This window comes from Pelophylax lessonae (assembly GCF_965119305.1).
Source record: "Pelophylax lessonae genome assembly, chromosome: 2".
NCBI lineage: Eukaryota > Metazoa > Chordata > Amphibia > Anura > Ranidae > Pelophylax > Pelophylax lessonae.
In genome coordinates, this window is record NC_138769.1 from 742,652,846 (window position 1) to 742,670,438 (window position 17,593).

At 43.8% G+C, this 17,593-nt stretch overlaps 1 protein-coding gene and 1 pseudogene across 2 annotated transcripts in view; both read left to right on the forward strand.

Moving 5' to 3' along the window:
* Positions 1–17,593, forward strand: part of LOC309548362 (uncharacterized protein) — a gene marked incomplete at both ends in the record, with an annotated part of 275,124 nt that overhangs the window by 118,775 nt on the left and 138,756 nt on the right. The window lies entirely within an intron of this gene.
* LOC309546812 lies at positions 15,597–16,891 on the forward strand (annotated as a pseudogene). The gene has a single exon. The product of its transcript is annotated as an uncharacterized misc_RNA (transcript).

Here is a 17,593-nt window from a genome sequence, read left to right on the forward strand (position 1 = left end):
GTGATTAAGACTTTCAGTCACATAAGACACCCATATGGCTCATTTCCCATGTGACTCAGCTGAATTGATGAAGTCCAAAATGATCAAAAAATTGGTTCATAAATTCACCTGTACAAAAAAATAAAAAAGTCAGAATTCTTTAAGAAAAACGACTGAATAAAGTTTCTTTCTTTTTGAACATTCATTATTAAATATATCTAATATATAGAAACATTATGTACAATATTATACAGGTTTAAATATTTGTATTTCATTTTACTGTGGACACTATATTATTCCCATTGGCTGATAAAATAGACAGTTTATTACAATTTCCAGCAGGAGAATCTCATTCTTTGTTCTCATTCAGAGAAATGTGCTTCATAGTGATGGGGGGATGTGCTTGGGTTTTATTTACAGGTGTATTATTATTATTATTATTATACAGGATTTATATAGCGCCAGCAGTTTGTGCAGCGCTTTATAATGAGGGAATACAATACAGTTACAATACAATTCAATACTGGAGGAATTGGGCGACCCTGTTCCTTAGAGCTTACAATCTAGGTGTATTCAGCAAGTGTGTTTAAAATTTAAAAAAATTGCAGACTTAAATGCAAACCTCTTTGGAATCAACAGGAGGCGAATCTTGAAAATCAATTATCTTCTAATTATTCCTAATTATCTTCCTTGCACTTCAGGAATGTGGTGAGATCTTACTAACCCTGGAAATCCACAGACACACTGTAGGGGATCCATGCATCTCCATTTCAGTGGGATAGAAGATCTGACCACGCCTATAAGGTGAATGAGCAGTCATTCTTTTATATCGGGTCTTAGAAAGGGGGGTCATATTCTGGTTAGATGTTTGTTATCTTAGAATTTCTCTCCAAAGGGCGTATCAGAGGACATTCCCAGAATATATGTAAAAGAGTTCTCCTGGCATTATTTCACCTCTAACAGGTAGGAGAGGTTGTGGGGAAATGTTTGAGTAAAAGAGTGGGGACTGTATACCATCTGGTCAGAATGTTATATCCGGACTCCTGGACTCTGCTGGGAAAGGAGGATTTGTGAGTAAAGAATAGGATATGATATCTTTCTGTCTGGGTGAATGTGTGACCCAAATCTCTTCCTATTTCAGAAGGAATGGGGGTGTGATATCTTTGTATGAATTGGTAAGGAAGTGTTGGGATATGTAAAGGGTGTGACATGCTGACCGACTTCATCTTTATTTAGGCATCATGCAGGAATACATTGTCACCTGACCTGGCTGTAGATCTCATTATTAAAGATCTCATCAATAAATGATTGGCTGATGAGTGGATGTCCAACTGAAGTGGTGGAGGGGCACCTGGATGTGGAATCTCTACTGGACCATACCAGGCCACATGCCCTCCACATGAGAAGGGTACCCTGACAGAGGCACCCTAGCAAAGCACCATGTCCTCATGTTGGTAGGGACAGGGCCTCTCCCCCACAACTCTGGCCAAGTGGTTGTGAGGGTCTGCAGTGGAGAATTATCAGAATCTGGAAGCCCCCTATAAAAAAGCATCATTGGTTGCTAGGATGGTGCCAGCATCCTACCCACCAAACTGGAAGCTGTCATTTAGCCGCAGTAGAGATACCGCCACTAAATGAATGAGTTCTGGCTGCAGCAGAGGTTTCATGGGTGGGTGAACAAAATGGATGAACTGGGGACACGTACCAATGCAAAACATGCAAACATTTTTTGAAAAACAATAGTTTTTGAAGGAGAAGTGATTTTAATGATGCTTACAATGAAACAGTAAAAAATCCTTTAAATTTAGTGTCTGGTGGATCCCTGTAAAGTAGCACATCTGTACCGTGTATAAAACCTGCTGCAGAAAAACTAACATTTCTAAAAAAAAAGATATTTCAATGTACTTCGTGGATGCAAGCTATTGCCGGCACCTGGTAATACAACAAAAATGGTGTGGGGTCCCCCCACAATTCATACCAGATCCTTTTTGCAAGTACGCTGCCTGGCAGGCCCCCCTCTCCTGAACCATACCATGCAACATGTGCTCAACATAGGAGGTGGGTGCTTTGGGGCAGGGAGAACTGTCCCCCCCCACCCCAAGGCACCTTGCCCCTATGTTGATGGGGACTAGGGCCTCTTCCCAACAACCATGGGTGGTGCTTGTGAGGACTGTGGGCAGGTGGTTTATCAGAATCTGGAAGCCCCTTTTAACAAGAGGGCCCCCAGATCCCAGCCCCCCTATGTGAATGAGTATAGGGTAAATAAAAACAGTACACAGGTATTTGACAAGTCTTTTAAAAAAAAAAAGAAATACATTTAAAATGTTTAAATGTAATTTAATTACAAAAAAAAAAAAAATGTCCCCTGATGTAGATTCATCATCAATCATGATGCCTGCCGCACCTGAAAAAAAAGAAAAAAAAAAAAAAAACTCTCCGCCCGCGAGGAAGGCTGACCACCGAATGCCTGCTCCTCCGTTTGACAGTTCCTAAATAGGTAAGGAGCGTGTGACGTCCCCAACACAGCATGCCCCAGCAGGCATTCCTTGGGAAGCCTTTAAAGTGCATTATTGACGAACCAAAAACCTGTGTACTGATTTTATTTATTCATGATACTTTTGTGTTAAATTAGTCATTCATATGGGGCGGGGGGCGGAAATCTGCGGGCCCCAGATTCTGATAAGCCCCCTGCCCACATATTCCCACAACCACTGCCCAGGTGTGCCACGATAAGACCCTTGCCCCCCCCCCGCCCCAAACTACCCACCCCTCATTTTGGGTGTATGTGGCCTGCTATGGTTTAGGGTGGGGGGGCAGGTAGCTGATGACTCATTTATTGTTAACCACCTCCTGGCCAAGCCTATTCTGACACTTCGCTCCTATATGTAAAAATCTACCTTTTTTGTTGGAAAATTACTTAGGACCCCCAAACATTATACATGGTTTTTTTTAGCAGAGAACTTGGGGAGAATAAAACACAATTTTTTGGGAAAAAAACACATTCATGAATTAAAAAAAAAAAAAAAAAAAAAAAAAAAAAACAGTAAAGTTAGCCCAATTTTTTTATATAAATGTGAAAGATGATGTTACATCGAGTAAATAGATACCAAACATGTCACGCTTTAAAATTGCGTCTGCCCTTAGAATGGCGGTGAACTAGAGATACAGAGGAGGTCTGGTGATAGAATTATTGCTCTCGCTCTGACGTTCGTGGCAATACCTCACATGTGTGGTGCGATCACCATTTACATATGTGTGCGGGAGTAATGTATGCGTTCACATTTGTGCGTAAGCATGGAGGAACTTTCTTTTTTTTTTATTTTATACAAAAAAAATTATACTTTTTTTTTTTTTTGCACAAACTTTATTGCTATCAGAAGGGATGAACAACATCCCTTGTGATAGCATAGGTCATGACAGGTCCCCTCTCATCTGGGTACTCATGCAGCCAATTGGATCGAGATAAATCCGATCGGCTGCTGCTCTGACTGCTGGTGGCCAGGTAAACAAAGGGCAGAACCGGAAGTGAAGAATACTCGTTGCTCCCAGTTTCCAGGGTTACAGAGAAAGGGGAACAACGTCAGTTCCTCTCTCTGTCCCAGGCAGCAATCGGCGCCGGCTGCTTCGCTCCTGGCATCCGCGATGGGACCAGAGAGCCCCGGAGAGGCACCCACAGAAGTGATTGAGTGGCTAATTATTATTGGTACTGGGATGATGCCTGTAGGTGCGCCCACCACCCCGGTAAACCCACTGAAACCCGAGGATGTAACGGAACGTCCTTGGGTGGGAAGTGGTTAAGGGCGTGATGGCCAGCTTCCCAGCCCCGCTCTTTGGGGTAGGGAACATTCCACAGAGCGCACATAAAATGTGGATGTTCGCCGAGTGGGCAAACAGGCGCTGTTTGGGCTGAACTTTTGTTTGGCCTGAACCAATCGCCCGACACTAGAGCAGAGACACAGAAACCTGATGATAAGAAGTCCAAGAAGTGCTCCCTACTCTAGTAGAGTGGGCTGTAATGGGGAAAGGAGGCACTTTATCACACAACTCATAGACCTGCAAAACAATTCATTGAATTCACTTAGAACCTATAAAATACACTTAGTAATAGTGGATCTGGAATATGGAGAACCTCTTTTAGGACCTTCAGGAATAACAAACAGGGAATCTATCTGCATAAGAAAGCATTTTCCAAGAGGTGAATCCCGACCGTCCCCCCCCACATCCAGACAATGGGGAGAGATCTACTCGGGGGGAACTAGTGCCAGACACAGGGAGGATAATGCAATCTGTCCATTAAGGAGAAAAGCAGAGAGCAGTTTGGGTAAAAAGGAGATCCTTGGTCTCAAAACATCCTTGTGACCTTTTAGTCAAAGTGATGGCCAAAAGTAAGGTCACCTTATTGGATAACAATGTCATGAATATGTCCCAAATAGGTGCAGAATGCGAGTCTTTGTAACACCAACAATACTAACTCTGAAAAAATAACACAGAATACGGGAAGAGAGCTGAAACCTTCTCTGAGCCGACCATAAAGAAGACCTTCATTAATGAGAAACTACCACCACTGTGGGGGCAACAAACACTCTGGTCAGGACTATGTAATGTACAACACAATATATAGAGGAGAGGGGTCAGCACAATATTTTAGTCATAGTGCCCCTTATACTGCTGGTCGGGGGACAAATGATTTGGGGGTGTGGTCAGCAGGATGAAAACAATGTTCAGCCATAGGAAAAGGAGGGAAAAATACCCGCTATCTGTTATTACAGACTATGGTATCGGAGTACAGGGATGTGGGAGGTCAGACAACACACGGGGTATCGTCTTCTGTTGCATATCCACAGAAATCACCCTGCATGCTGGCAGATTGTAGGGAGAACCCCAAGTTCCCAGTCCAGACAGGGGTAAGAGCTGTATAACAGCACACACACTCTATTATCCCACCACTGCCACACACATGACAAGGATGGAAGCCCACGGGAACTAGCAAATGAGACAAGGACGTTGTTTGGTGTAGGAGGGAAGGAGAGGAGATTATTGTTAGCCAGTAATACCAGCTGTGATAGACTTGGCACAGTCTGCAATACATCTGGCCATCTCTAGAGGGAGACTCCACCCATATCTAGTTGGCTTACCAGTCTCAGATAGATACAGATCTTACATACAATCTGGGGAACTCGAAGGCTGGACATACATTATACAATTTTTTTATACAACTTCCCTTCAAATTTACCAAAACCATATAATATGAGGTCATACTCAAACACTTTCAGTTTGTATGCAGTCAGGCCGGTCCTTACACCACATAGGTAAAGATTATCTACAGGAGATTGAACAGGAAAATTGTATAATGTGTGGCCAGTTTAATGGTTGGGGAGCAGTCTAGTAATCAGCACACACTTCTGGGGTTCCTCCATCTACCCTACAAGCTAGAATCCTTGTGTTACTCCCTCTTCCCACTATCCATGTACACCCCCACACCACACACAGGACAGGGGGACAGTGAGGGGGAGGGAAGTGTGTGTGGGGGGGGGCAGTGAGAGGAAAAAATGCCCATTATTCGTGGTCAGTGTGGGGGAGGGAAGCCTGCTATTGTTATCAGTTAATGAAAAATAAATTGGTGATCACTGAGGGGAAATGTTGGACATTAGTGATTAGTAGGAAAAAGGGGGAACAGAGTTGCTCAGTTGGGAGACAGGAGGCACTTGTGCTCAGTGGTGGGGTGGGGGTGGATAGGGAAGCAGTGGGGGGAAAAGAAGGGTAGGCAGTGGTAAAGTGAGGGGACAGAGTGGTGGACAGGGGGGCGGTGGGGGGATAGAGGGGTGGATGGGGAGAAGTGGGTGGACAGGGGGTAAGTGGGATGAATTGGGAGATGAATACCTGTCTGATGGTGTCCTGTTCTGGAGGTTGATGTGGAGCTCCTCTGATGACTCTTCTATGGTTGGGTGACTTCTGACTCTTCCCAGCACGGTGACCGGACATGAAGGGGGAAATCTCTCCCAACTCTCGGCTTCTCTTCCTCCTGCTCACAAGTGTCCACAATCAGGGGAAAGTTCCCCTTAAAGTGTCATTCCACCTTGTGGGGGGTCCTAGGCCTGCAATGTGCAGACTGTAGACATGAAGCTGATTCTGCTCTGACCTGTGTGAGGATCTTCTCTGTCTCTCCTCCGTGTCCCCGATGGAAGATGGAGGCTTCTTGTCCTGGCTGAGAGGTGTGAGGGCCGTTCTGTGTCTGCACTATGGATCTGGGAAGACTCCAATCACATTGTGAGCCAACTTCCTCACAGGGAGCCCCTCCCCCACAGATGCCCAGGGGGCCACACTGACTACAAACACAGTGTGGGGGAGGGGGTATTAACAAAGAGGACCCCTCCCCCCATTCTCTGGGATCACACCAGTAGAATCTCATTTGAAGAAGGTTTGTTGGATGTTCTTCTGGTTAGTGGAGGGGAAATCAATGTTGATTATTGAGCGCAGTGAGGAGAAGATTGGGAGGAGCAGGATGGGGAAGGAATGAATTTCTAGCAGTGAATGTGGTTTTCATTCAGTAAATTCCATTCATTCCAGAATGAGATGATAAAAGGAAATGAAATGTTGAACTCCTTCTGAGCGCCATTCATCAATCCATGGAATGTAGTGAGAAGATTTCTCCAAATTCTCCTCCAATAATCTCCTAGTGTATGAGCAGCTTTCCCTTTCTTGTGTCCTCTTCCTTCCTCCCCCGATCACACCGGTGTCTTCAGAGAGATCCGGAGCTGAGCTCTCACATCTCTCAGGACTCTCATATTGCACACACCAGGGGATCACCTCATACACTTCATCTTCTACATGTGCTGGACGCCATGACACTCATTTCTTGGGGAAAACTTTCTCCCGGAGATCTTGCAGGAGATGAAAGGAATGTTGTACGACGCATGTGTGAGACGAGGCACATGACATCACACGCTCCATCTTCTGCATGCGCGGTATAACATACATTCTCATATTGGTGGTGTGGGGGAGGGGACACAGGAGGGAAGATGTGGAGTCACTATGGGGGAGGGGCAGTACAGGGAACACAGGAAGTGGGTGACATATTGGGGGGATTCTGGAATAGAACACACAAGCCTAACACTGACCACACACTATACAATCTGATTGTACAATCATCTTTAGATTTTCCAAAACAATGTAATAGGAGGACACCCCCAAACATTCCATTCAGTGTGTATGGGGGTTGGGCAGATCCTTGTACTATGTAGTTGATGGAAGATGGAAAGGAGATTGTACAATCAGATTGTATAGTGTATGGTCACCTTTAGGGCTCATTCACACCAACAGTTACTCTGGTCATACACTAGAAGACTTTGAAATGAACATCCGTACAAACATTGATATGGAAACTTTCCTCAGTACCTCCAATGATGAATGTCCTTCTAATTTACTGGAAGAAACCTTTGTTTGGAATGAATGGACTTTCCTGAATGAAATCACATTCACTGCTAGAAATTTCTTCATTCCAGAAACATTTTCCATCCGGATCCTTCCAATTTCCTCATCACTGCCATCACACACTTCCATTTCACTCCACTAACCATAAGAAAATGGAGGGAAGGATCTTACAATGAAAAGATTGGAAGGAGATTGTACGAGTGTATGGGCAGCTGAACAAGGCGATGTTCCCGATGTTCTATGGCTTCCGTCACATCAAAGAAAACAATGTGAGGTTTTATTGTTTGTGCCGAGCGTTCCCACACCTTGTATAATATTACAAAGAGCCTCAGCCCATAGAATTCTATAGAAGAGAGCCTAACACCTCATTACACCACACAACAGCGCCCCCCACACTGCACACCAGAGAACACACATTATACACACAATAACATGGGCTGTGTGCTGTGACTGAGCCCCAATATTTCCACCCCCTCCCCCCTGTACTGGAATTGTCCAATCCTGTTCTCTAATATTAGAAAGGAGAGAGTGTCTGTACTTCTCATTACATGTGACTTCACTGCCCCTCCCCCATACACACCACTCCCTGACATCTTACCCCTCCCCCATACACAGCACTCCCTGACATCTTACCCCTCCCCCAAACACAGCCCCCCCTAGCTTCTCACCACTACCCCATACACAGCCCCCCCTCAGCTTCTCACCCATCCCCCAGCTTCCCACCCCTCCCCCATACACAACCCCACCCAGCTTCCCACCCCTCCCATACACAGCTTCCCACCCCTCCCATACACAGCCCTCACTGGCTTTTCACCCCTCCCCCATACACATTCCTTCACGACTTCTCACCACACCCCCATACACAGCACTCCCCAGCTTTTACCCCTCCCCCATACATAGTCCTCCCAGGCTTCTCGCCCTTCCCCCATACATATCAGCATCCTGCAAATACAGATTCCAACAGTTCACCAATCTTTCTTGCACACACATTTCCCACAACTCATCGACGTCCACCACAAAAAATAACTTTTTATCCAACTGTCCATCCAGAGCCTCTGGTTTATAGACCGGATACATCCTAAATATAGAACCATTTATCCAACTGTCCATCCAGAGCCTCTGGTTTATAGACCGGATACATCCTAAATATAGAACCATTTATTATCCAACTGTCCATCCAGAGCCTCTGGTTTATAGACCGGATACATCCTAAATATAGAACCATTTATCCAACTGTACATCCAGAGCCTCTGGTTTATAGACCGGATACATCCTAAATATAGAACCATTTATCCAACTGTCCATCCAGAGCCTCTGGTTTATAGACCGGATACATCCTAAATATAGAGCCATTTATCCAACTGTCCATCCAGAGCCTCTGGTTTATAGACCGGATACATCCTAAATATAGAACCATTTATCCAACTGTCCATCCAGAGCCTCTGGTTTATAGACCGGATACATCCTAAATATAGAACCATTTATCCAACTGTCCATCCAGAGCCTCTGGTTTATCTCAGCCACATCCTATATACATCCTTGGTACTGCTTTTGCGGGTTAATAAAAAATATGGCTCATCCGTGTGTTGTTACTGTTTCTTAAATTACAAATGTAAATTAGCTGATTTTGCACCTCTGTGCAGCCTGTCCCCTCCCCGATAGTGACATCACATATTCCCTCCTGTGTCCCCTCCCACACACCACCAATATGAGAATGTATGTTATACCGCGCATGCAGAAGATGGAGCGTGTGATGTCATGTGCCTCGTCTCACACATGCGTCGTACAACATTCCTTTCATCTCCTGCAAGATCTCCGGGAGAAAGTTTTCCCCAAGAAATGAGTGTCATGGCATCCAGCACATGTAGAAGATGAAGTGTATGAGGTGATCCCCCGGTGTGTGCAATATGAGAGTCCTGAGAGATGTGAGAGCTCAGCTCCGGATCTCTCTGAAGACACCGGTGTGATCGGGGGAGGAAGGAAGAGGACACAAGAAAGGGAAAGCTGCTCATACACTAGGAGATTATTGGAGGAGAATTTGGAGAAATCTTCTCACTACATTCCATGGATTGATGAATGGCGCTCAGAAGGAGTTCAACATTTCATTTCCTTTTATCATCTCATTCTGGAATGAATGGAATTTACTGAATGAAAACCACATTCACTGCTAGAAATTCATTCCTTCCCCATCCTGCTCCTCCCAATCTTCTCCTCACTGTGCTCAATAATCAACATTGATTTCCCCTCCACCAACCAGAAGAACATCCAACAAACCTTCTTCAAATGAGATTCTACTGGTGTGATCCCAGAGAATGGGGGGAGGGGTCCTCTTTGTGAATTCCCCCTCCCCCACACTGTGTTTGTAGTCAGTGTGGCCCCAGGGTATCTGTGGGGGAGGGGTCCCTGTGAGGAAGTTGGCTCACAATGTGATTGGAGTCTTCCCAGATCCATAGTGCAGACACAGAACGGCCCTCACACCTCTCAGCCAGGACAAGAAGCCTCCATCTTCCATCGGGGACACGGAGGAGAGACAGAGAAGATCCTCACACAGGTCAGAGCAGAATCAGCTTCATGTCTACAGTCTGCACATTGCAGGCCTAGGACCCCCCACAAGGTGGAATGACACTTTAAGGGGAACTTTCCCCTCATTGTGGACACTTGTGAGCAGGAGGAAGAGAAGCCGAGAGTTGGGAGAGATTTCCCCCTTCATGTCCGGTCACCGTGCTGGGAAGAGTCAGAAGTCACCCAACCATAGAAGAGTCATCAGAGGAGCTCCACATCAACCTCCAGAACAGGACACCATCAGACAGGTATTCATCTCCCAATTCCCCCCACTTACCCCCTGTTCACCCCTCTGTCCCCCCAATTCTCCCCATCCACCTCGCTATCCCCCCCACCGCCCCCCTGTCCACCACTCTGTCCCACTGCCTACACTTCTTTTCCCCCCACTGCTCCCCTATGGAGGAGAGCATATTTAAAAGAAGAAAAACTATCACAAGAGGACACAGTTTTAAATTAGAGGGGCAAAGGTTTAAAAGTAATATGAGGAAGTATTACTTTACTGAGAGAGTAGTGGATGCATGGAATAACCTTCCTGCAGAAGTGGTAGCTGCAAATACAGTGAAGGAGTTTAAGTATGCATGGGATAGGCATAAGGCTATCCTTCATATAAGATAGGGCCAGGGACTATTCATAGGATTCAGATATATTGGGCAGACTAGATGGGCCAAATGGTTCTTATCTGCCGACACATTCTATGTTTCTATGTTTCTATCCCCCCCCCACAAGTGCCTCCTGTCTCCCAACTGAGCAACTCTGTTCCCCCTTTTTCCTACTAATGCTATTGTTATCATTAACTGATAACAATAGCAGGCTTCCCTCCCTCACCCTGACCACAGATAATGGGCATTTTTTTTTCCTCTCGCTGCCCCCCCCCCACACACACACACACACACTTCCCTGTCCCCTCACTGTCCCCCTGTCCTGTGTGTGGTGTGGGGGTGTACATGGATAGTGGGAAGAGGGGTAACACAAGGATTCTAGCTTGTGGGGTAGATGGAGGAACCCCAGAAGTGTGTGCTGATTACTAGACTGCTCCCAACCATTGGACTGGCCACACATTATACAATTTTCCTGTTCAATCTCCTGTAGATAACCTTTACCTATGTGGTGTAAGGGCCGGCCTGACTGCATACAAACTGAAAGTGTTTGAGTATGACCTCATATTATATGGTTTTGGTAAATCTAAAGGAAAGTTGTATAAAAAAAATTGTATAATGTATGTCCAGCCTTAGAGTTTCTCAGATTGTATGTAAGATCTGTATCTACCTGAGAATGGTAAGCCAGCTAGATATGGGTGGAGTCTCCCTCTAGTGGTGGTCAGAGGTATTACAGGCTGTGCCAAGTCTATCACAGCTGGTTTTATTGGCTGACAATAATCTCCTCTCCTTCCCTCCTACACCCTACAAGGTCCTCTCCTAGTTTTCTAGTTCCCGTGGGCTTCCATCCTTGTCATGTGTGTGGCAGTGGTGGGATAATAGAGTGTGTGTGCTGTTATACAGCTCTTACCCCTGTCTGGACTGGGAACTTGGGGTTCTCCCTACAATCTGCCAGCATGCTGGGTGATTTCTGTGGATATGCAAACAGAAGATGATACCCCGTGTTTTGTCTGACCTCCCACATCCCTGTACCCCGATACCATAGTCTGTAATAGAGGACATTTTTTCCTTCCTGTGACCACTATGGCTGAACATTGTTTTCATCCTGCTGACCACACCCCAAAATCATTCGCCCCCCCGACCAGCAGTATAAGGGGCACTATGACTATAATATTGTGCTGACCGCTCTACTCTATATATTGTGTTGTACATTACATAGTCCTGACCAGAGTGTTTGTTGCCCCCACAGTGGTGGTAGTTTCTCATTAATGAAGGTCTTCTTTATGGTCGGCTCAGAGAAGGTTTCAGCTCTCTTCCCGTATTCTGTGTTATTTTTTCAGAGTTAGTATTGTTGGTGTTACAAAGACCGGCATTCTGCACCCATTTAGGACATATTCATGACATTGTTATCCAATAAGATGACCTTATTTTGGCCATCACTTTGACTAAAAGGTCACAAGGATGTTTTGAGACCAAGAATCTCTTTTTTAACCCAAACTGATCTCTGCTTTTCTCCTTAATGGACAGATTGCATTACCCTCCCTGTGTCTGGCACTAGTTCACTCAGAATAGATCTCTCCCCATTATCTGGATGTGGTGGGGGGATGGTCGGGGTTCACCTCTCAGCCAATGCTTTTTTATGCAGATGGATTTTCCTGTTTGTTATTCCAGAAGGTCCTAAAAAGAGGTTCTCCATATTTTAGATCCACTATTACTAAGTGTATTTTATAGGTTCTAAGTGAATCCAATTAATTGTTTTGCAGGTCTATGAGTTGTGTGATAAAGTGCCTCCTCTTCCCATTACAGCCCACTCTACTAGTGATCACTTTTCATCATCAGGTTTCTGTGTCTCAGATCCATAAGGTCCAGTCTTTCTCTAAGTTTTAAAAGGTTGATGCGGCAACCAGTTTGTCCATTCTGGTCACCCACCCATGAAACCTCTGCTGCAGCCAGAACTCATTCATTTAGTGGCGGTATCTCTACTGCGGCTAAATGGCAGCTTCCAGTTTGGGTGCTAGGAATCTGGCAACCGCTACCATCCTAGCATCCAATGATGCTGTGCAGACTGGCCATCCACATCTTAGCAACCAATTATGTCATTGGTTGCTGGGATGTAGGCCGCCTGCATCCGAGCAAACAAAAACACTGCACCATACATTGCCACTGGGTTCTAGGACACAGGTGGCCAGGAAAATGTGATTTAGGGACGAATTATCGAAATCTAGTTAATTTAGTGAATAATATCACCTGGGAGAAGACCCTGAACAAGGGGTGGGTAGGAGGGGCAGCTGCTCTGGGCGCAATGGTTTATTGCACGGATGGGGCACCCTGACCCTAACCATAAGGGACCTTGTCCCACTGCCTGGGAGCCCCTTACTCTACTTTCAGCTGCCAGCTTGGGAAATGTCATTTGCAGCGAGATTCTGTGGTGAGAAGATAGTCTGGTTGGTCTTCATGTTTTTCTGGAGGGATCTACTTTGCTAGTATGCCATTTTTGGTATAATTTTTGTTATCATATTTTTTTTTGTTGGGGGGGGGGTGCTGTTTGGACTTTGTCATTGTGCTGTGTGGTGTTTTTATTGTAAATGAGTAACTGGACATACTATGTACCCCTTATTCATTCATGTAGAGGGAACAAGATATCTGAAGGCATCCTTTTTTATAGGGGGGCTTCCAGATTCTTATAATCCCCCCTGCAGACCCCTACAACCACTGGGCCACAGTTGTGGGAGAGGGACCTTGTCCTTATCAACATGGGGTACCCTTCTCATGTGAAGAAACAAACAAAGGGTTGGGGGGAACACAGTATGGCCATATGGTGTGACTAAATCCCCATATTTACTTAACCACTTTAAGTCACGCTCCTAGGCAAACCGCCATAGCTATACGTCGGTCGTGCACAGGAAGCTAGGGGGCGAGCACGCGCCGCCGCCGCCGCGATCCCATCCCCACTCGTTAGCGGGGAAGCCAATACATGGGGCAGACAGCTCTGATTGCCGTCTCTCTGCTGAGAGAGAAGAACAGTCAGATGTTGTAAACACAGCTGTCTGTTCTTCTCTGTGGAATGATCACAGAGTACCTGTGATCCTTCTATATAGGAATCACATGTCTCTGTGATCATTTCACAAGCCACACCCCCCCAACAGTTAGAAACAAGCCCCTAGGTAAACACTTACCCTTTGATCACCCACAGTGTTAACCCCTTCCCTGCCAATGTCATTAGTACAGTGACAGTGCATATTTTTAGCACTGATTACTGTAGTAATGTCACTGGTCCCCCCAAAAGTGTCAAAAATATCAGTTAGGGGTCCGATCTGTCTGCCACAATGTCGCAGTCCCAGAAAAATCACAGATCACCGCCATTACTAGTAAAAAAAAAAACAATAAAAGTGACAAATTTTTCCTGTAGTTAGTAGATGCAATAACTTTTGAGCAAACCAATCAAAATACGCTTATTGCGATTTTTTTTTTTTAACAAACATATATAGAAGAAAACAAATTGGCCTAAAATGTTAAAAAAATAAAAATTTTACTTTTTTTTTTTTGGAATGTTATAAAGCAGAATGTGAAAAATATTGTTTTTTTTTCAGAATTGTCGCTCTTTTTTTTGTTTATAGCGCAAAATATAAAAATCACACAGGTGATCAAATACCACCAAAAGAAAGCTCTATTTGTGGGAAAAAAAGGACATCAATTTTATTTAGGTACAGCGTCGCACGACCGCGCAATTGTCCGTTAAGGAAACACAGTACCGAATCATAAAATATGGCCTGGTCAGTAGGGGGGCAAATCCTTCTGGTCCAGAAGTGGTTAATAAGATAAGGTGTTTTAAGTAGCCTTGCAAGATTTGAAAGCAATGTATTCCTGCATGATGCCTGAATAAAGATGAAGTCGGTCAGCATGTCTCACCCTTTACATATCCCATCACTTCTTTACCAATTCATACAAAGATATCACACCCCCATTCCTTCTGAAATGGGAAGAGATTTGGGTCACACATTCACCCAGACAGAAAGAGATCATATCCTATTCTTTGCTCACAAATCCTCCTTTCCCAGCAGTGTCCAGGAGTCCGGATATAACATTCTGACCAGATGGTATACAGTCCCCACTCTTTTACTCAAACATTTCCCCACGACCTCTCCTACCTGTTAGAGGTGAAATAACGCCAGGAGAACTCTATTACATATATTCTGGGAATGTCCTCTGTTACGCATTTTGGAGAGAAATTCAAAGACTTACCAAACATCTAACCAGAATAGCGCTGGCGGATGACCCTTCAGCTTTTCTTCTACACACTCCTCGTTTCTAAGACCTGACAAAAAAATCTCTGTTCATTCACCTTATCAATGTGGTGAGATCTTCTACCCCACTGAAATGGAGATGCGGGGATCCCCCTACTGGGGTGATGTGGATTTCCAAAGTGAATTAAATCAAATGAAAGGAAGATCTCAACACATCTCTGAAGTGCGAGGAAAATAATTAGAAATAAATAGCTTTGAATATGGAGAGAATTGATTTTCAAGATTTGCCTCCTATTGACTTCAATGGGGTTTGCATTTATGTCTGCACTTGCTGAACAAAGCTGCAAATCAAATTCAATCACATTCTCCCATCACTATGCAGCACATTTCTCTGAATGAGAACAAAGAATGAGATTCTCCTGCTGGAAATTGTAATAAACTGTCTATTTTACCAGCCAATGGGAATAATATAGTGTCTGCAGTAAAATCATTTTGTACATATTGTTTCTATATATTAGATACATTTAATAATGGATTTTTAAAAAACAACATTATTCAACCTTTTTTTTATAGAATTCTGACTTTTTTTTGTTTTGCACAGGTGGATTTATAAACCAAGTTTTCTGTCATGTTGGACTTCATTAATACATCAAAGTCACATGGGAAATGAGCCATATGGGTGTCTTATGTGACTGAAAGTCTTTATCACAATTTACTGGAGGATTCATACAGGACACAAGACATATCCGTGGTCTAAAAGTCATAAATATTTTGAATCCTCTTCCACATTGATCCAGCCTCAGAGGTCAACAGGAGAGAAGTCATTTCAGTGTTCTGGAAGTGACAATGGCTTTACAGTAAAGTCCAACCTATGTATACATAGGAAAAGTAATTTCAGAAGATATTTCTTGTTTGGAATGTGATAAAGGTTTTACAATGGAGGCAAAAAGTATCACACACCAGAAGGTTCACACTGGAAAGAAGTCCTATCAATGTTCTGAATGTGATAACATTTTCACAACTAAGAAATATCTTATCACACACTACAGGATTCACACTGCAGAAAAGCCATATCAATGTTCTGAATGTGACAAAGTTTTCACACATATTTCACATCTTATCAGACACAAGAGGATTCACACTGGAGAGAAGCCATATAAGTGTTCTGAATGTGACAAAGTTTTTAGGCAGAAGTCAGAGCTTATCATACACCAGAGGATTCACACTGGAGAGAAGCCATATCATTGTTCTGAATGTGACAAAGTTTTTACACAGAAGTCAAACCTTATCAAACACCAGAGGATTCACACTGGGGAGAAGCCATATCAGTGTTCTGAATGTGGCAAAGCTTTTATACATAAGATAAACCTAATCAGACACCAGATGGTTCACACTGGAGAGAAGCCATATAAATGCTCTGAATGTGACAAAGCTTTTATAGTGAGATCAGAGCTTCTTATACACCAGAGGGTTCACACTGGAGAGAAGTCATATCAGTGTTCTGAATGTGACAAAGATTTTACACAGAAGTCATATCTTATCATACACCAGAGGATTCACACTGGGGAGAAGCCATATCAGTGTTCTGAATGTGGCAAAGCTTTTATACATAAGATAAACCTAATCAGACACCAGATGGTTCACACTGGAGAGAAGCCATATAAATGCTCTGAATGTGACAAAGCTTTTATAGTGAGATCAGAGCTTCTTATACACCAGAGGGTTCACACTGGAGATAAGTCATATCAGTGTTCTGAATGTGACAAAGCTTTTACACAGAAGTCACATCTTATCAGACACCAGAGGATTCACACTGGAGAGAAGCGATATCAATGTTCTGAATGTGACTAAGCTTTTACATGGCGGTCACATCCTATTGGACACCAGAAAGTTCACACTGGAGAGAAGCTATTTTAATGCTCTGAATGTGCCAAGGCTTTTAAAGTTAATGCCAGGATAATCAATCCAGAGAATTCACAAATGTCAACTGCAGAGAGAAAACTCAAGAAAAAGGGGGATAATAAAGAAGCTGCGGGTGTCCCATTAGTTTCACAGCCCCAATGTCATCCCACAAGCTAGGGAAAAAGTGAAAAGATAAAATGCTACTTAACAAAAATAAACTCAAATCTGTGAGCAAACTGGAATGTAACGATCAGATGCATTACGTTTAGTGCCTATGTCCATCAGAAAAAACACCTAGAAGGCCTGTGAATATTTTACCTTTCGACATTTTTTTTAGATACTCAGCAATGACTAAACTGGTTTCCTCACAATTTTTATCTTTATGGTTTTTTTATGGAGCTTTAACTGAACATGCAATGTATTTTCATCATTCAATAACTGAGCTGTGTTTTCTTCATTGCCAGAGCTAATACATTAATAATAATGCCTCAGTAGCAGAGACTAGTATGGGGTCCAGTGGCAGATGGCTACATGTATTCCATTTATCTCTGCTGAAAATCTTCAGGATCTCATCAGGTGAATAATGGGTGTCCTTGATATCTTCTTCCTCTGTCCAGCAATTACTAATCTCCATAGACTATTCACACAGCACAACTGCAAGATATCCAAACTTACTAAGTGCTGTGTGTGTGGTCATATTCCCGTCACTTCTTCTGGGGGACTAAAATTCATCCAATTAAGGTTTACTTTAATGACTTTGAATATAAAGATCTCTTTTTGGGGTAAAGTTTGCAATGAGCACTTCTCTTCTCTGGAAATGCACTAAAGTGTATCTATGGCCAAAATCAATAATTACATAAATGGTGCAATCTGTCATTA